Source organism: Monodon monoceros, unplaced genomic scaffold (genome assembly GCF_005190385.1).
Source record: "Monodon monoceros isolate NGI ecotype Baffin Bay Population unplaced genomic scaffold, NGI_Narwhal_1 Super_Scaffold_7, whole genome shotgun sequence".
Lineage (NCBI taxonomy): Eukaryota > Metazoa > Chordata > Mammalia > Artiodactyla > Monodontidae > Monodon > Monodon monoceros.
The window spans coordinates 15,503,982-15,524,660 of NW_021703784.1; the positions used below are offsets into that span (position 1 = coordinate 15,503,982).

The 20,679-nt window shown below is 50.0% G+C and overlaps 1 long non-coding RNA gene across 1 annotated transcript in view; it reads left to right on the forward strand.

The window, feature by feature from the left end:
- The window catches only part of LOC114886957, a 129,124-nt gene extending 109,142 nt beyond the window's left edge, over positions 1-19,982 (forward strand). Inside the window, exon 3 of the long non-coding RNA XR_003791464.1 lies at positions 19,891-19,982. This is a non-coding gene — a long non-coding RNA (uncharacterized LOC114886957). The remainder of the gene's footprint in view (positions 1-19,890) is intronic.
- The last annotated feature ends 697 nt before the right edge of the window (positions 19,983-20,679 follow it).

Genomic DNA, 20,679 nt, shown 5'->3' on the forward strand with positions numbered 1-20,679 from the left:
GTGTTGCTGTGCCAGAGACTACTGCTTGGCCTCCAATAGCCATCTCCCCTTTCTCCCTAGCGATAAACCCTGAATGTATTCAGGGCACAGCGGGTCCAGCTAAAAGACTCCATTTCCCACCCTCCTTTGCGTTCTGGTCAATGAGATGTAAGAGGAAATCATGTAAGAGAAAGTGTGAGGGTTCTTTAAAGGGAGCTGGCTCAGAGAGAGATTTTTGCCTTCTCCCGTTTCCCTCCTCTGGTTGCCTAAAATGTAGAAACAATGGCAGAATCTTCAGCAGCTATTTTGGTCCATGAAGTGACCTTGGGAATGGAAGCCATATGCTAGGATGTTAGAACAGGAACAGAAGGAACCTAGGTCTACGGTGTATCTGGAGCTGCCATGTCAACCCTGGACTGGCCTCCTCTAGACTTCTTTTAGGGACAAACACTTGACCCTGGGTTTCTGTTATATTCGGCCATACCTAACCCTAGGTGATATACTCCTCTTTCTGTTTTCTGCTCCCTGCCTAGGGAGTAGTAAAGTCCAGTAGCTCTTTCTCCAATAATCCTCTCTCTTTCAGTCTCCTGGTCAATCCCCCAGTTTTGACCATGTCATTACCCAAATCAAATAACTTAATAGATTCTCATTATCTTCTAAAAAAGAACAATTACTTCCCCTGGCATCCAAGACTTCCCATCACCAGGTCCCAAGTTACCTTTCTAGTTATACTTCCTGCGTCCTATGGTTTAGCCAAGTTGATTTCCTGGAATCCCCAGACAACCCCTTGCTTTCCTGCTTCTCTTCTTTGGCTCCAGTGGTTCTCTCTCCTGTCAAAACCCTACCCATTGTTCAACGGTTATCTCAAGAGTTGCTTCCTCCATGAAGACTTCTCCATGAAGACTTCCCAATGCCTCTGAGCTAGGCGTGATGGCTCTCTCTGTACTCCCATGGTAGATTGTTTGTAGCTATCAGGGTCTGCCTTTTGACCAGCCTGGAGCCCTTATAGGACTGGATTGAGTCTTGTTCACTTTCAAATCCCCAAAACACACTGGCCAGGGCCTGCACACAGTAGGTCCTTGGTAATGTTGGCTTATCAAGGGGGCCTCCACTCAGCATCTCTGGCCTCTGCCATGTCCAAGGCCCATGCAACTATGCAGAAGTGCCCTTCTGAGGTAGGGGGCTGGCTCAACCCCCAATTTTGCTCTCCTTAGCTCTCCATCTCACTGTCACACAGCCACTTCTTTGGCACTGGCTACCAGGGAGGGGAACGGGCGGGGGTAGGGCCCAGCCTGGCAGAGGGACAGATGCTGCTGCCTGGGGAAACAGAGATGTCAGGGTTGACGCAGGGGAGCTGGGCTGCTCATTAGATCTGCTAAACTGCTGTCACAGGCTCGCTCCCCTGTGGTGACAGGGTTCACCTCTCCCCACCTGGGCTCCCCACGCACACGCCGTCCCACCCACCCTCCTGACAGCGCTGACCTATCTGGGCGCTGTGCTCACTCACTAACCCAAAGGCCACTGAGCGTCAGGGCCGTCTCCATGGAATACAAAGCCATTTGTCTTGCTGGAAGTACGGTCCCCCCGCCTCGGGGGATGGCTTGCAGCTTTCTGTTACTCTCTGGCTATAGTCAGAAGAGCCAGGGAGAGAGAGCTGGCTTGGGCCAACCTTGGCCTTGGACTTGGGGGGCTTGGAACCCCTCGTGCTTGTGGCAATGAGTTCGACTTAAGTGAAGTCTCAATTAAAACAATAAATCATTACCGAGGTAAAGTGTAGCGGGACCGCAGAGGACCAAATCCAAACTTGAACATGATAGGCCTATAAATGATAGTGATGGTGTGATGGTGTTCATTAGGGCCCCGGAGACTAATGACCAGGCACGTTGTCAGCTTAGGGGGCAAGTGGTTTGCACGGCCGCCTTTGGGAGGGTATACGTTCTTTGGAACTTTTTCACACTAATAAAATGCAGTAATAAAGCAGGTAAAAGTACAGTCTTTGAGGTTACACTGCCAGGGTTCAAATCCTAAGTAGTTTAAACTCAGAAGTAACTGAACTTGGGCACGTTTCTTCACTTTTCTGGATCTCAAATTTCCTTATCTGTAAAATGAGCATTCACAGACCGCTTGTGCAAATTATACAAGATACTCTAGGTAAAGCACTTAGAAGAGTTTCCAGCATGTAGTAAATGCTTAATAAGCTATGATTCTCCACCAGAATATAAGCTCCCAGAGGACAGGGATCTTATCTATGTTGACCATCTTAACATCCCTAGTGGGATCTCAGTGAATGTTTATGGAATGAATAAATGTGCATCGATAGAGTATATTTCATGAGGACTGGACAAGGTCTTTTTCTTTTCCCCTGTCTCCCATGGTACCTGCTATATAGCACCCTGCATGCAATAGATGCTTAATAATTAACAAATAAATTTAAGTACAAAGGGTCCTTGCAATTTTGGAAGATATTTTATTTTATATAATTAAAGAGTACTTAAAAGAACTTAACAAATAGTATCCACATTTAGAAGATTTCTCAATCTTCCAGAGTCTCTCCTAGGTCCCGGCTCAGTCACCTCCCACAGAGCTCAGCCGTTTGACCCAACGTAAGGTGCTGTGGGAAGGATTCAGGACTGGATGTTGGGAGACCTGGGTCCTGTTCCAAGGTCTTTTTAATAGTTTTATCATTTGACCCTGGACAAGTCACTTCCCAGCTCTGAGGCTCAGTTTCCACACAGGTACTGAATTGTTATCTATTCTGTGTCAGCCATCTGCTTCCAAGGGACCATTTTCTGTGCAGAAGTCTCATCAGAAAAGACCTATAGGTGGAGCTCATGGAGACACCCTCCTCCGTAGCAACATCGCCTACCACAGCTTTATCTCCTGTGCCATCCTTCTCTGGCTATGGCCCTACGCTAGTATTGCAATCTGGAAAACCAAGGATGCTTTCTGTGGAGTCTAGGGCCTTGCTGCCTTTGAATTTTACAGAAAAGATATCTTGTTTTCTCAAGTCTCATGGAGTTACCTGCCCAAACTTTCAGTTATGCACATCCAAGGATGCCTCTACTCTGGGCTCTCTGCCTTCCCAGCTCCCTGGGGACTTTGTGGCCTGTGTGATGGGGCAGCTGGGAGCCTGGACAGGGCAGGGAATGATGGGAGCACCCTGACTGCCCAGGATCAAGCTCTGCTTTGTGACTTTAGGTCAACTACTTTCTAAGCTTCCTTTATTATTGATAAAATAGGGATTGTGATAGATACTTTGTAATGTCCTGTTAAGAGCAAATGAGATAATGAGGATGAAAAGGAGACTGCAGGCTGTAAAGTGCTGGGCACAATAAGAGATCCACGTGGTGCTGGCACTGAAGGAAGCACTCTGGCCTCCGAGGGGTAGGGCAGCCCCCTTGGAGCCATCAGCTTCTTCTGGCAGAACTTAGAGCCTCCCCCAAGCAGCTCCTCCCCTGCCCCACAGAACTCTCCCTTACAGTTAATTCACCTAATTTAAAGACTGTTGGATCAGGCAAGGAATTTATCAGGCGAGGAAGAAGAGGAAAGCCTGGTGCCATTTGGCTCCCTGTACATTTGCCCTTTCAAATCCTTGTAGATAATTCCATTTCTGCATTAGGAGCAAGACCGGGATTTTGCATAAGAAGGAGGGACAGGGGGAGGAAAGGGGGAGAGAAAGAGGGAGACGAAGGGATGAGGCCAGAGGCTGAGAGAGAGCTGAGGCTGTCCAGGCCTAGGGTGGAGCTGTTAATGGCTCTCTTGGGCAGGAGAGGCCATGGCAGTGGCAAGAAGCAGCCAAGACGGAGGGGGAGAGGCTGGAGGGGGGCACTTTCTGGCTGAGTGGGTGGCTTGCTGAGGTCAGGGGATGCCAGGCAACCCCAGAGTCCAGGAGGCTCAGGCTGCCCTGGAGCCAGCTTCGACACGCCACTCCCTGCACAGAAGTCACTGTAAACCTCGGCACCCCTTCTCAGGAGACTTTGCCCCATTTGCAGGGGAAGTGGAGGGGATGGTGGCAGAGTCCTGACCAGGAAGTTCTCTAGGAGGATCCAGCCCATCCTGACAGTGAAGGCATAATGTCCAGGGCAAGGGAGTGGGGACTGGGGGCATCAGGAGAGGAAAAGGATCGAGGAGAAATGCACAGAGTGCAAAGGGTGGGGTGACACCTACTGTATGGTGGATGCCATTTATGAACTGAAAATTATAACTCCAAGAGGTTCTATCCAAGGTTATTATCAATTGCACCTTATGATGGAAGAAACTGTGTCTTGGAGAAATTTAGTGCGAGCGAGTGGGGTAGGCTGAGGCTCCGAGAGTGGGAGATGAGTGGGCTTAGCACAGACAGGCTGGAGCAGGCAGGGGCAGGGCAAGCTGAGTGGGGCAGATGGGGGGCATGGATGAGAAATTCTACACAAAGAAAAAACACTGTCCTCTGTGTGGCTGGACTCATGTGTTCATGTACCTAGCAGCATGGGCATGCCAAGGAATAAGGCACCCTTGGGGACCAGTTCAAAGGAGAAGGCAGATGAGCACAAGAGCACATGGATAAATACAATGCAATGTAGTGAGTCAGCGCTGGGAGGGGAGGTGTGTGCATTGCACTGTGGGAATCCTAGGGGAAAGCTATTGATTAGTTTCCCTGCTGATGGGACAGGTGCCAGGAAAAGCTTCACAGAGGGGGTGGAATTGCTCCCACAGAGAGTTGAGAGATTGATTTCTAGGGTGTTGATATAGGTCAGTTATCTTCCAGAAGAAAGGAGTGTCTACCCTGTGCGTCAATATGTTATCAGACACAATTCTCATAATGGCTCTTGTGAGTCATTATTCTTACCCCCATTTCACAGAGGGGAATACTGAAGCTAACAAGAAAATATGGATTGTGGCTTTCCCACCTCTATCCACTGTCTGAGAAGGTTCATGTTCATGGGTCTTCTTGCCCAAGGGGGCATTGTTTTCCCACAGAGGGACTGTAGCAACCAAGAAAATTATCAGCACCTTGGACAGGGCCAAGGGCCCAGTCATGGTCCAAGACTCAGTTATCAGCTGATGTAATCCAGGGACATGGCCAGTACCTTTCCAAAACCCAGGAACCATGGAGCGGACACTGTCATTTCTAAGATGATGTAATTTACTGTACCAATGCATCTGAGCTCACAGACCACTGGGCTGGTCTGTGATTACTGTGTTTGGATACAGGTCTGCTCAAGCAGAGGGGATTACAAAATGTGCTTCTGGGAATTCCCTGGCGGTTCAGTGGTTAGCACTCAGCGCTTTCACTGCCGGGGGCCCGGGATTGGTTCAATCCCTGGTCGGGGAATAAGATCCTGCAAGCCACGAGGCATGGCCAAAAAAAAAAGTGTTTCTGAGGGGCTCCAGGCCATTTTGTCCCCATTCTCCCAAAGACATACTACCTTTGAGAGTCTGAGATAGCTTAAAAGACCCCGTAAAATGCAAATATATTAGCTGAGAGGAGAGTGCCATAGGTTAGGTACCTCTTGGAAGGGGAATTGGAAAGATCTGGAGTGAGGCCATCGACCAGGGAGGGTGGGCTGGGGGTATGCCAGAGTAACGGGACCTGTGGCATCTGAGGGGCAGGAGCAGGTGGGAGGACCCGTTGAAGACAACGTCATAATTTTGCCTCTGGAAAAATTTGCTGGAGTCAGGGTGGGATGCAAATCTTGGTCAGTGAATTCCCCATTCCTGGGAAATCTGTACATGGGAGGGGTCACAGACATACATAGACATGCAAGGAGACACCAGGACAGAGGAAGACCTGGGTACCTATACACATCACTAATATGCACAGAAACGTATGGAGGGCCTATTTGCACTTTTATCCACATACGTGGTGTTGGCTGGTCATCACAGGATGGTCTCTGAAGGCCAAGAATGATGATGATTTTCAGCTTTCTAGGTCTTATGTACTATCTCTTTTGATCCCTCCTAAAAATTCTGTGAAGTAGAAAATATTCTTTCCATTTCTCAAATGAGAAAACTGAGGCACGAGTAAGGTTGAACAACTTGCCCAAGGTTGTACTGTTAGTAGGAACACAGCTGGAACTTGGGGGCCCCAGGTCTTTTAATTCCACATCAAGAGTCTCTTCTATTGCACCTCAGATGAGGCCAGTAGTCCCAGCAGCCCCGCCCCTATGGCCCAGAACAATTTCTCAGGGCACATGGAGAGTCAGGCCAATGGGAGTCTGGTCAATGCATTCAGGAGGATTTCTCTAAAGAGGACAGGTCTTGGGGAAGGTAGACTTGCCTTTGAACGTTGGTACTTCCTCTTGTAGCTGTGTGATCTTGGACAAATTCATCAGCTTCTCTGAGCCAACATTTCCTCAACTGCAAAATGGGAATAACAAAATCTACCCCACAAATTATATGAAATAAGAGGAAACATATGCATGACCTAACACAGCGCACAGAGTTACAGAGGACTGTTTACACTGAATGTCCAGGACCTGTCCTATTCCCCAAGGGATGAGGTCTACCAGGCAGGTGGTGATGAGGGGTAGCGTGAGTGCCTCCCCTGGGAGTAGTGTCAGTGGAGAAGAGGTGGCAAGGGGACTTTGGAGGGGCTTTCCTGATGTGGGAGCTTGACTCCTTTCAGACCTCGGGGACCTCAGTCCCTTGAGACGCAGAGCAGGACCTCATGGAGATATATCACCTGGGCTGAGGCCAGCTCTCGCAGGCAGTGACCAGAGCTTGCAGGGGGTGGTCTGATGGGATTTTGTGCCTGGAACCCCAGGGTAGGCAGAGACCCCACAGATTCTGCTTGGGGCTCTGCCTGCAGCTTCCTACTGTCAGCAGGCAAGACACAGGATGGCTGCATAGGCACTGGTGCATGTGAGGTGATTACCCCTTTAATGTTTAATATGCTGAAAAACCATTAGACCCAGAAAAGGACAAGTTCTCAGTTGGTAACTTTAATTATTGTTAAGGCTTGGTCACGCCTGCTTATTAGCAATTATGCATGGCATCTTCCGGGGTGCTACAGGCCTTCCCCCTTTTCTTCCTTTTCCTGGGGAGAGCAGGTCTATGGACTGCTGCCTTCAGGTGCCTGGAAAAGCAGCACCAGTCACACGGGTGGTTCCTGTTGCTCCCCTCTGTAGCCTGGACTTGCTTAGGACCAAAGAGGGCCAACTGCTTCTTCTCAGAGGGGAAGAGAGGGAAGGGCCTTCCAGCACAAATTGGGAGAGCCCGAGGGGTGCTAAGTGCACAGCACGATGCCTGTTATAAAGTACTTTTGCTTCTATTACTTCTTTCCTTCTATCACCATCTCCATTTTACAGATAAGGAAAGTGAGCCTTAGAAAGGTTAAGTAATAGCAGGCACCTCTTAGTGTGTCTACCTGGCATGCATCCCCTTCTTAGAGAACAGCCCACTGAAACCTTGGGCCTGACTGCCATGAAACTACCACATGCCCTCCTTCCACCCCTCCCCTCACTCTGCCTCCATAGTTGCTGGGACCAGGCTGGAGTCCTGACTCAAGCTGGGCCACTCAGAGGCTCTTTCCTGGAAATGGAGAGGTGGGACACAGTTTGTTGGATGTTCGACATGGGAAATAATGGAGAACCAGGAACCTGGATGGACCAGTTAGAATCATAAACAAAGAAAGGCAGTGTCTAGGGAGAGACACTAGAACTAGATTCACAGAAGCAGAGAGAGAGGGAGAGAGAATATGAATATGAAGCCACAGAAAAGAAAATGTGAAGCGACAGAAGACACAAAAATCATCCCTGGGGCTTCCCTGGTGGCGCGGTGGTTGAGAGTCCGCCTGCCGATGCAGGGGACATGGGTTCGTGCCCCGGTCCGGGAAGATCCCACATGCCGCGGAGCAGCTGGGCCCGTGAGCCATGGCCTCTGGGCCTGTGCTCTGCAACGGGAGAGGCCACAGCAGTGAGAGGCCCGCGTACCGCAAAAAAAAAAAAAAAAAAAATCCCTGATTCTTTACTCTCTGCTTCCTTGCAAGGCCTGGCTGTACTTCCTCCCCTCTGGTTCCCTCTGTATCCTTCCGATAAAATCCCCTCACTTGCTTGAGGTAGTTTCCTATCCCATGTCCCTTAGTAAGCTCAGACAGAGCTATTTGAGGCCAGCCCTGGTGGTCAGCTGGAGATTAGAGGGCTTTAGTGTCCATTCAGACTAGAGGGGCCAGCTGGGTTCGTGGAGAACTGTGGGTTGCAGCTCTGATTCCAGGCTAGAAAAAGGGGGCAGAGATGAGGTAGCATCTTACCACAGAGCACCAGCAATGTCCTTTATCCCCTGAAGAATCTTCCTGAAGGTCCCCCTCTCTCTCCTACCATACTTTGTCCAACCCAGGAGTCCCTAACACTAGGCTATGCTCAGGCGAATGGCTGAGTGATGCCATGTGCTGGCAGCCCTGCCTTCCCTGATTTTTAAGAAGGGAAGGGGGAAAAAACAGAAGAGAAAAAGTGAACATGAGTAATGGGCCTAGAAGGAGGCATACAGCATAAACTGAATAATAACGTGTCAGAAACAACAAGATGTATTTTTTTTATTTTCCAGTGGAGTTTCCATTGCACTAATCCATCACTGTAGAGCAGGAAAGATTATGCTTCCCCCCAAAAACTCTGGGAGATAAATGTGAGTAAATTAGGGTTTATTATATTATTTGGGGCGATATAATTTCCAAGTGGGCCCTTATTAAATTACTTCCTTTGGGGCTGACACCTCCTGCCTGGGTCTGTGTACTTTTTTTTTTTTTTTTTTTTTTGCGGTACTTGGGCCTCTCACTGTTGTGGCCTCTCCTGTTGCGGAGCATAGGCTCCGGACGCGCAGGCTCAGTGGCCATGGCTCACGGGCCCAGCCACTCTGCGGCATGTGGGATCTTCCCAGACCGGGGCACGAACCCATGTCCCCTGCATCGGCAGGCGGACTCTCAATCACTGCGCCACCAGGGAAGCCCTGGGTCTGTGTACTTTTGCTTCACTTCCCTGTCTGAAGCTGCTTTGTATTTTAATGTCTCTTGTCATTTTTTGGTGGCGGTGGGGTGCCACTGGAGAGAGCTGAAAGGGAGTGCTGAGTCACTGCTGCTGGTCTGAGTTTCTTCCTTGCTGGCCTTCCTATGATCACAGAACCATAGCTTCATAAAACATCTATGCTGGGAAAAATGTAGGGATACCCAGCCTATGCCCTCATTTCACAGATGGGGAAACGGGCCCAAGGAAGAAAAGTGAGTTGCTTCAGGTCACACAGTGGGTAGGGACAGAGTCGAGACTGGCACCTCATGTGCTCACTCCCAGGCCACTGCTCATTCTTTGCCTGGCATCCTTCTTGTGCCTATCAGTCTTTTTGGCTAAGGGCAGCTTCAAGTCCAACAGCAGAACTCCTATGGAATTTAGGAGTCTTGGTTGTCTACTACAAGATCTTCCCAGTGACCCAAAAGGAGATGTGAGAGAAGACCTGTGGTCTGGTTTTGGTTTGACCACAGAAAGGCTGTGTGAGCTTAGGCAAGTGACTTCACCTCTCTGAGCCTTTATAGTTAAATATAGCATCTTCATAGTAAAAAGGCTTGGAACAGTTTAGTGGTTTTCAGCTTATGTTTTTAGTAGTGGAACTGCATTTTAGAACCTTATTTGGAACTCTAACACGTGAGAGAGTTAAAAGAGGACTTACTCTCATTGCAGAAGAGAATTGGAGGTTTGATGGCCCTACCCTCTGTTTCCCTCCATCTTCCCCCACCTGGTTTGAAACTACTGGTCCTGTTATTGAACTCAGGTCTGGCTGTTCACCACTCAAAAGTCAATACTAGAGAGGCAAGTGTTGGTAGAAAGGAAAGGTTGCTTTATTTTGGAAGCTGGCAACGGGGGGAGAAGGCATTCTTGTGTCCAAAGGGCAACTCCCCCAGCTGATCATGGGGCAAGGGCTTTTAGAGGGGAGTTTCAGGGGTGCATATGCAGAGGGAGGGGGCACTGTGTGCAGAGCAGCACAGTCAGCTCCCACAATCATCTTGAAGTTAGTCATGCAGTGGGTCTCATCAGCACCATCTTGATTGTTTATTTATTTATTTTAGCATTTTTTTAACATTAAAAAATATTTTAATTGGAGTATAATTGCTTTACAATGTTGTGTTAGTTTCTGCTGTACAACAAAGTGAATGAGCCATACGTATACGTATATCCGCATATCCCCTCCCTCTTGAGCCTCCCTCCCACCCTCCCTATCCCACCCCTCCAGGTGGTCACAAAGCGTTGACCTGATCACCCTGTGCTATGCAGCAGCTTCCCACTTGATTGTTCAGAGTACATTTAATCTTCGGTTCCAGGGTCAGTTTGTTCCCATTTCTCTGCAGCCAGTTCTTGGAATTGTGGCAGCTTATGTCATGGCTATAGTATGGTCATCATGCAGTTAACTTCTTTCACTCAGTGGGGTTTTCGGTATCTGCAGAACAGCTCAAAGTCTATGGCTCAGAGTATTATCTATAGCTCTGGAGGAGGAACTAAAGGTCCTTGACTTTGCTTAATGACTAAACTATTATTATTTGGTCTTCTTTGACTGCTTTCCTTTGCTTCTGCATTTTCTCACTTCTCTGACTAAACTTATTCTTCGGTTAAAGTTTTTCTACAGACAAGAGGCAGGCAGAAGACGTGGGTTGGGGGAGGGGTGGCTGTGTCCTGGGAAGGCCCCATAGGTCCTGCTTTGTTTTAGGCCCAGCTTCAGCATCTGACCCTGATTTCACCCTGCAAGGCCCTCCTGGCATTCTCACCAGGTCTCGCCCAATCTCCACAGATGAACGCCAAGGTCTCTTCCAGCCCTGAGAGTCTCTGATCACACTCCAGAAGACCCATCCACACAGCCTTGTTCTCTTGGTCCAGCAGGTGTAATTCCATGGAATGCAGCCTGCTGGTTCCTACTTGGTTTTGCCATTTACCAGCTATGTGATCTTGGGCAAGTTATTATTGTCATTTTTAATCTCTCGGAGTCTTTCCCATCGTCTCTGCAATGGGATAATAATAATTTTGATCTCATAAGGCAGTGAGATTTAAATGACAAATATATATATATATAAAGCACTTTACGTAGCATGCTGTAAATTAGTGATTATGATTTTCATTATGAATACTACCATCTCGGTGTGTTTTTAGTGAGGCTTATATAAGGGCTTATTAATGTACACAGTAGATGCTTAACAAATGGGAAAATGGTAGCTGTCATTTTTGTTAGCTATTATGGTAATAGGCAACACGGGGAGCCAGTGGTGAATACATTCTCGTCCTCACTCTCAAGGGGACTCCTGAGCTCTGTTCCCCACCTGGACATGGGCACAAACGCTGCCCCGACTCGGGTCTGGACTGTGGGCAAGCCTGGAGGAGAAAGTCGGGGATCAGCATGGCTTCAGAGAGGAGGTGGATTGCTCTTCTCTGGCTGCAGAATAGATCACACAAGCCGAGCCATTTAAAACAACACCCATTAATTCATAGAGACAGAAAGTGGAAAGGTGGTTGCCAGGGACTGCGGGGAGGGGGAATCGGGAGTTATTGTGCAATGGGCGCAGAGTTTCTGTTTGCAAGACGGAAAGTGATTTGGAGATGGGCAGCACAACAGTGTAAATGTACTTAACACCACTGAACTGCACATCAGAAAGTGGCTAAGATGGTACATTTTATGCTGTGTGTATCTTACCGCAATTAAAAAAACGATAACCCCCACCCCACCATCATTCCCTTCCTCCACCCACCTATTTATGATTCCCCTGATCTGGACGTCAGAAGCCCAGCCTGGCTCAGAGTATCCACAAGGCTGAACTCACGGTGCTGGCCGGGCTGAGTTCTCATACGGAGGCTTTAGGAGAAAATCCACTTCTAAGCTCATTCAGGTTATTGGCAGTTGTAGGACCAAGGCCCCCGCTTCCTTGCTGCTGATTGGCTGGTGGTCACTTTCAGCTCCCAGGGGCTGCTCTTTGGTCCAGTCCATGCGGCCTCTTCCACCATCAAGCCAGCAGCTCGTGCTTCCCACCTCTCTTACTTCCCTCCTGGGATGAGCTGGAGATGCTCTACTTTTACAGGGCTTGGCGATTACGTTAGGCCACCCGAATAATCTCTTTATTTTAAGGTCACTGCTTTGGAACTTGAAATACCTCAGCAAAATTCCTCATAGCAATACCTAGACTAGGGTTTGATTGAAATATCAAAGGGTGGGGAATCTTGGGGCTTATTTTAGAACTCCGTGTACCATGGGGGGTATCCTTAGAACGGGGATTGAAGGATAAACAGGATTTCCAAGGGTGAAGGAGGGCACTGCAGGTAGAGAGCCCAGAATGAGGAGTGTGAGTGTTTATGGGGTTGGAGGTGCTGTGACGAGAGGTGAGGTGGGGTTGGGGGGTGTGGTGAGATGCTGAAGCTCCCCACTGAGCTGAGGGGAGGGGGAGGGCTCTGAGGGTGTTTAAGGATGGGAGGGACTACCTGGGATGGTTTAGGTCGAGAGAGTGACTGAGTGCACCCCGGGGGCCCCATTGCACCAGAGCGGTCTGGGAAAAAGCAAAAATGTTCTTCTCCTTTGCTCTATGTAAGAGGAACTCGGTTCCTTTCTTCCTTCATTCCGTTATTCTTCACCCATTTAGTAAATATTATGGAGCCCCTACGATGTGCCAGACCTGTGCTAGATTCTGAGGACACAGTGGTGAGCAAGATGGGCACCATCCCTCTCCTCTAACTGCAGCTTAGAGTCTGGAGAGGAGAGAGGAAGCGAAGGAGAGGTTCTTGTACGGAGGGGACTGCAGTGATAGGGAAGGTGTGGGGCTATGAGAGCCCGAAGGAGAGCATCTCATCCCAGGTCCTGGGTTAAAGTGGGTGGAGCTGGAGCCCCTTGCCGCCCCCCCCCCCAGGGGTCCGAAGGTGGAGGAGTGACAGAGACCCCATGACAGGCCATCCAGGGGGCATCCTTCTGCCTTCTCCAGGTGGAGGCCTGGCCTGGCACTGGGAGGAGGCAGGATTGGCTAGAGATGTGCAGCTCTGGGGAAAAGGGGAGGCAGAAGGAAGTACAACTGTTTGATCAGAGTCTGGCCCCTGGGAAAGAGCTAAGTGTCTTTTTGCTGGCAGCCACAGCAAAAGGTGCAATCATTAGAATGTGGCATTTTGCGTTAAAATTGTTCCCATCAGCCAGTGACATTTTCTTGTTCCTTCTGGTCAGGAGACCTTTCGTTGCCACAGATTCAGATGACTCAGGCGTCAGGATTTCTTTCCCTCTGGAGGAGAAACCCAGTCCAGTCACCCTGGGGTGGGCATTCATGTTAGTGGAGGTTAAAGAAGCCGATGAATGGGTGAGCACGGCGAGGACTAAGAGGTGTGCGTGAGGATGAGGAAGGGGACAAAGGTGTGTGTCCGTGTTCTGGGCATCCGAGTCATCTGGTGTCCACGAGGGTGGCCAGCCCTGGGGGTCGGGCCCTGCACGTGTGCCCTGCAAGTGCGTTCCTTACTGCAGAGAGGAAGACCCACACTTGGGTCCGTGTGTGAGTGTGGGCACAGAGCAAAGAAGTGATCAGGTGTGTGTGGGAGTGTGTGCACACGTGTGCGCAGGCAGGCACCCATCAGTGCCTGGGTGTGTGGGGGCTGCAGGTTGATAGCTGGTCTGTCTGAGGTGTGGGTGGTAGTTGACCCATCCCTCTGCTCGTCCCCACCTACTCACTGTCTTCCCATCTCGTTAATGGGTACCACCCAGCTTGACCACCCCCGGCTGTCAAGCCCCAAACCCAGCAGTCCTTTCCTTCCCTTTCACCCCAAGTTCATATTTCTCCTCTTCAGATAGACATTTTATGACCACGAAAGCCAGAACTGCTCCCTCGTCCCCTCCACAAGCGTTCTCCACTGCAGCACACACTTCCTTACTTTCACAGCCTTATCTCTGACGGAAATTATCTTGCTGTGTGTTTGTTTATAAGGGTGGTCTCCTTCTGCCTCCTGCAGGATGCAGCTCCCTGAGGGCAGGGCGGGTCTTTCTTGTTCACTTCTGTACACCCAGTACAGTATGCAGCAGGCACTCGCTAAGGGCTCGGTAGAACGAGTGAGGATTTGCTTCCTTGTGCTGCCCAAAGGCTGGCTTAGGTCTCGGTGGCGGGTGGGTATTGCTTCAAAGCAAAGACACAGACTCAGAACAAATTGGCGTGGGAGGGGATGAGTTCCTTGTCATGGAAAGCATTCAAATAGAGACTGAATGAATGCTGTTAGCTTTGCACACTTATGGGTTCCCATACTGCGGGACACAAGGGTCGTCGAGGACAGGTCCCACTTTACCTCCCCAGCCTCACTGTTCTCCGTGTCGTGCTCTCTCATGCCTCCTGTCCGCACATGCTGCTGTTGTGACCTGGGGGACCTTGCTTCTCTCCTTGACTGGAAACTCATTCTCATCCTTCCAGCTCTATGACGTCATCTTCAGTTCCCTATGCAGAACCAAGTCCCCCTTTATCCCTGCGCCCTGGGCCCCTCCTGTGGGCCTCATAGCTCTGATCACTTGGCATGTTTGCTTGTGTACCTCCGTAACAGACCCAAACCTCTCGCAGACAGGGGTGTAGCTTGCCCAGGGCCTAGCATGGGGGCGCCCTGGTGCTCAATAGACGCTTGGTAACTGTTTGTAGCAGGCACGTGATGTGCGGTCCAGCAGGAAGGTGAAACGTGCAGCTCCAATAACAGGATCTTCTGCTCCCTCCCACTCCCCTCAGCCCCCCTGATTCTGCGGCCACCAGAGGTTAGTCCTTTCCGGTGACTCTGGGGCTCAGCTTGAGAGCCTCTGATACCCGCAGGGGAAGGCGTTAAATAGGTGCTTGGGGCACCTCCCCCAGGCCTGGGCCACCGGGCAGAGGGACTCGGGACTCAGGCCGCTCAGGAAGCTGGCAAAGCTCCTCCTGCATAGTGCCCAGACAGATTGTTCTGGGGAGACTCCGAGAAGAGACAACACTTTCTGAGAGGACAGGGCTGCGTGAGGATGAAAGGGGAGCCCCGGAGATCCCCATTCTCAGTTAATGTTCTACCAGAGATACAGAGAATGGGGGCGAGAGCAGGGGCCGGGGCTCTCGGGGTAGGTCAGCTTGGGCTGGTCCACGCTGAGCGCTCAGGGCAGCTCTGGCCACCCGAGGTGGGATGCGGTCTTGGGGCTGGGCTCGTGGGGCACACGTTGACAGCAGAGAGCCCGGGGAACGTGCCCAGGGACAGCATTCGAAATGCTGAATGCGGAAGCCGTGGCCTCTAGGCTGGCTCTGCCACTTCCTAAGCACACAACCTTGGGCGAGTCTCAAATTCATTCAAGCCTCAGTTTTCTCATCTGCAAAAGGGGATTCTGGGGATTGAGCACTGTGCTGTGCTCTATCTCACTTAATCTTCATGGCAACTCTGTGAGGTAAGCACTGTCACATTTCCCATTTTACAGATGAAGAAACTGAGGCCTAGGACAAAGAATATGCACCTAGCTGTGCGCTAGTCAGGCCAGTAGCCAGTGCTGGGATTTGTGCTGTGCTGTCTCTCTGTAAAGCCCTTGTCCTCTGCCACTCCTCCAATTGCAATTCCTGCCAGGCCTGGTTCCCAGGATCAATGTGAAGATCCAAGGAGATCACAGCTGACCACAAGGTGTGAGGGGCTCAGCAGGGTTCACGTGTGAGACCATGGCTGTGTGGCTCACGGCCACTTCTCCCCGGCCCACTTCTCTCCCCGGCCCAGCTCCTGTAGGCCATCCCTGGGGGCAGGTGCAGGCCACTGCCCTCTCTGCCTGCTTCTGCCACTGCTAAACTTTACACTGGGCTCTGTCATTAGCCCAAACAACAAGCTCCCTGTTTGACTAGCCCTGTCCAAATTTGCTCGGCGTAAGCAGGAGCCCCATGGTAAGTAAACGGTTTTCTGTTGATATTTGAGCACAAATGAAGAGGCAGCGAGCAAGCCCATTAATAACCGAGGAGATGATTGTGTTTGCACAAGGCCTGTTTACAGCGTGTCAACTGCCCAGGCAAGGCCCGCCTCCTTATTGATTTCCCGATAAGCCGCTAGGCACTCTTGTTCTCAGCCCTGGCGGGGGCATCCTCTGCACGGTCCGAGGGTTGGATCTCCTTTCCCTGCGGAGGCGCTCAGCCTGGCTCTCAGGTGAGGGTGGGGTTTCATTCATTCTTCATTCATTTATTCAACATGCATGAATCCAGCATCTTTTATACATGGGCCACTCTGCCAATAGCTAAGTCCCTATCTTCATCTAGAAACAGAGCCTGCTCTTGAGCTTATGGGGGGCGGGCGGTGGCGGGGGGGACCTCAGTCCCTGATACCTCTGGGTAGACATGTGGTCAAAAGTTGAGTCTTTGTGGACCTCTGACCATGCACTGCATGGTACCCCATCACCGTAACGCTGCCCATCAGGGTCCTCTACCCTCATTTCATCTTGAATTGACCAGCTGCCTCATCTATGATGGGAGATGGCCCTCTGGCTGGCCCTGGGGGGTGGCATCTCCCTTTACCACATTGTCTTTTAACCCTGAGATCCAACAGGTTCAACTTGGGGATTTCTGGCTTTGGATGGATAGTTAGTGATGGAGAAGGCTTCAGGGTAGAGCTGGAGACTCGATCATCCTCCCCACTGGAACCTTCCAGATCCTGAGCTTTCCAGGGATATGGCAAAGCAGATCCAGGGCGAGGGTTCTAGGAGGGCTGCCAGGAACCCCAGGCTGAGCCTGTTTGAGAATAATTTCTGGCCTGTTTTGCCGTGGACATCAGGATGACTAAGGCAGTATCCTATCTGATGAGCTCACGGTCTGGTAGAGGAGGTCAATCTGTAAACAAATAACCGAAGAGAAAAAATCATAAAATGTTGAGAAGCATGAATCCAGGGCTGAGGGAGCAGAGAGGAAGGTGCTAAAAGGCATGGAGGACTTCCCAGAGGAGGTGACATTTGAGCAGTTTCCTTAAGACTGATTAGATGTTTGTAGAAGCCACAGTGACTGCTCCCACCGGTGGGGAAGGAAAAGAAGAGAGTCTGCCACTGACTGCAGTCTTGCAAAGAGATCAAGACTTGTGTCTCTTGACCAGGTTTTTGGGGGAAGATTTTTGTCAGGCAGATCCTTGAGTCAGAATTGGGGGGCTGGGGAGAGATGCCCCTGGAAAAGCATCCTCCTGGACTGGGTGTTGGTGTCCACAGCTTTTCCCCCAGTAGAGTATTCCTGGGAAAAGATGAAGGAGGGTATGGGGATGGGAGTAAGGAGGCCCAGACTGTCATCCTAGCCCTGCCATTAACTGGGAGAAGGGCCTCGCTTCCCGGAGTCTCCATTTCCTGATCTGTAGAATGGAGCTGATCACACCTGCCTCTCCACAAGTGGAGAGGCAGCTGGGGAAGTAGAATAAAAGGCACTATAGAGAAAAGCAGCACAGCACCGAGAACGTCAGTACAGCAAGGAACACAACCCGAGCATCTGTATTTAACCTTGGTCCCTAGATAGAGACACACATCTCACACACTGTGGTCCCTTCTGCATCACACTGATCTCTTCTTGCTGCAGCCCAGGCAGCAGAGCCCATCAGCAAATAACTGAGAAGAAACTGTATTTGCAGGAGCCCAGGGCCAGATGCTGCTGCTGAGGACCAAGGAATTGAGTGAGAAGGATTGAGGATGATGCCTGAGCTGGTCCTGAGGAAGCCAGCCTTGCATTCAATCTTATCTCCCAGGACACAGGGGTCCCTGGCAGGGCTGCTGGTGTGAATACCATGTTTCAGAGGACCCTGAGCTCCTGGGATGAAGGGGGAAATCCAGAGTTCCTCTGGGGACCTGGAAGAGTTCTGAGGAGTGAGAGTCTAGCCTGCTCCCTCAGTCTTTTATTCTGGCCCCAAACTACCTCCCTTTCCCTCTTCCATCTTCCAGTTCAGCAGAGGGGCAGCCCTTCTGCTGGGCTGAAACCCCCAGATCAGTGGGTGTCTTCAACCAGATTCTGATAGTGGGGAGAAGAGGAGGTACTGGCAACAATGATCTCCTTTTTACTATCCTCATTGCACACTGCCTTGTACTACTTATTGTCTGTCATTGAGAGCTGGAAAGAACCAACCCCATCAACTCTTGTCCTCTAGCCCCAGGTTAGCACAGCTGTATGAAATGGAAGGCTGTTTGATTATGTATCTGGACCGCTTTCCTGGGATGGAGACCTGTCTCTGTACTGGGCACTTGGCCTATATCCAGCAGAAGAAGAGGGCTTTGGTAAGAGAGAGGGAAAACAACAGAAACTCTGTTAGCAATAATCATGCATTTCAGTTACACCATGAATGATGATCAGTATCAGTGCAGTGGTCCCCAACCCTGGCTGCACTTCAGAATTACCTGGAGATTGAAGGTAGTGCCTGGACCTCACCCCAGACCACCCAGGCATTTTTGTTCTGAAAAAGCTGCCCGAGTAGTTTTGATTCATAGTGAAGGCTAAGACCTGTGGAGCTAGAGAAGCTTTCTCTTCTTGGGTATTGTTTCTGGGGGGCTGGTTCCTTCATCCTACATGCAAGACTTGCAGAATCTGAAGCCCCTTTTGATTTCCATCAAGGGGAAAACTGGATGGAAACCACTGCCTGAGTTTCTCAGCCAGAGGTCAGAGGAAGAGGCAGCTGGACCCTGGGAGGGAAGAAGAGAGGCCCGAAGCCTGAGAGGGGCAGGGGAGCAGAAGGACAGAACCCCAGATGTCAGTCAAGGGGGACTTGGCACGGAGCAAAGGAGAGAACTACTTTGTACTCTCCTCTAGCTTGTGTGCTTGATTGCCTGATGAAAAAATTTCTTTCTTCTTTAAAAAAATTTATTTTGTCGTATAGTTATATACCATGTTGTGTTAATTTCTGCTGTACAGCAAAGTGATTCAGTTATACATATGTATACATTCTTTTGCATATTCTTTTCCATTATGGCTTATCACAGATATTGAATATAGTTCCCTCTGCTATATGGTAGGACCTTGTTGTTTATCCATTCTATATATAATAGTTTGCATCTGCTAATCCCGAACTCCCAATCCATCCCTCCCCCATCCCCCTCCCTCTTGCCAACCACAAGTCTGTTCTCTATGTCTGTGAGTCTGTTTCTGTTTCATAGATATGTTCATTTGTGTCATATTTTAGATTCCACATATGTGATATCATATGGTATTTGTCTTTCTCTGTCTGACTTGCTTCACTTAGTCTGATAATCTCTAGTTGCATCCACGTTGCAGCAAATGGCATTATTTCATTCTTTTTTATGGCTGAGTACTATTCCATTGTATATATTGTACCGCATCTTCTTTGTCCACTCATCTGTCGATGGACGTTTAGGTTGTTTCCGTGTAGAAGATTTATTTCTGATAATGGGTTGACCTTCCTGTGCTTCCAGGAAGAGCACAGTTAATGATAACAACTGGGGAGCTACCTTTTGGGGTAGCTGCATTGCGGATGAACACCATTTGGCTGAGCTACTGTTTCCTAAATGCTGGACTTGAGGTGAAGTGGTGGAGATAGAGTCAGCATGAGCCATGAAATATCACTAGAAAGCCATAGGGACATGGACACCCACACTGAGACTGGAATTGCAACTGGGGAAGAAAGAATTGGATGAGCCAGGTGAAGAGCCAACTTCTCACTTAGGTGAGAGCACTAGAAAGAAAAGGCCTAAAAAATTCTTTCATGAAATTATTAGCTGGAAATTTTTTTTTTTTTTTTTTTGGTGGTACGCGGGCCTCTCACTGTTGTGGCCTCTCCTGTTGCAGAGCACAGGCTCCGGACGTGCAGGCTCAGCGGCCATGGCTCACAGGCCCAGCCACTCCGTGGCACGTGGGATCCTCCCGGACCGGGGCACGAACCCGTGTCCCCTGCATCGGCAGGCGGACTCTCAACCACTGCGCCACCAGGGAAGCCCCAGCTGGAAATTTTTAAAAAGAGTAGCTTCAGAGGACACCTAATTGAAGTTATTATTTTTTTTTTTTTGAAGGGGAGAAGAGGTCAGGGCAGAGATGCAGAAGCTCTGGCTCTTGCCCTGCACCACCATCTGAGGCCAGACCCTTAGGACTTGGCTGCTGATACAGGACTGGATATTGAGAATCAGCCAGCTCTGGAATCACAGGTACTAGCCCACTTTCTTCTGGAAACTGGAATATGAGAGAGAATGAGAGGAAAAGATCTGAGTCATAGTTCGAACCTTTACAGAAATAGCACAGGGTGGCCAACCTTGCATGTAGACGAAGCTGCTGTTTATGACACACAAAGAACTGATGAATGTGCCCCTCACAAGGGAGCTGTTCGTGGACAGAACCATACAGACTGACGTGTCTTGCAGCTCTGGCTCACTGCCCTGAAATGAGCATATGGCAGTGTGGGAGGAATCGCTTTCTCTCTCGCTCAGCATTGTAACTGGGACCTGCAATATGGGAACTGCAGCTCTTTCAGTGACAGTGGTAAGAGTTGCTTCTGCTCTTCCTTCTGTGCTCTCAGTTGCTCCCTCTCTCCAAATGAGTTGATGAGATGGGAAGAGGGGCCTGGGCACCCTCCCTTCTCTCCTGTCAGGGCTGTCCTGTCTGCAAGGAGCCTGCATTCCTCTCTTCCTCAGTGGGGCAAAGGGAAAAGACTTGAGGTTCAGAGGGTAAGGTTCAATTCCAAGCAAAAGCATTAAGAGCCCAACTGTGGTGTAGATCCAAGCTATGCCTCCAACCCAGGCTTTTCAGCACTAAAGCTGGTGGTTCTTTCTGCTCCCATACAGGGAACTGATACTTGAGACAGGCAG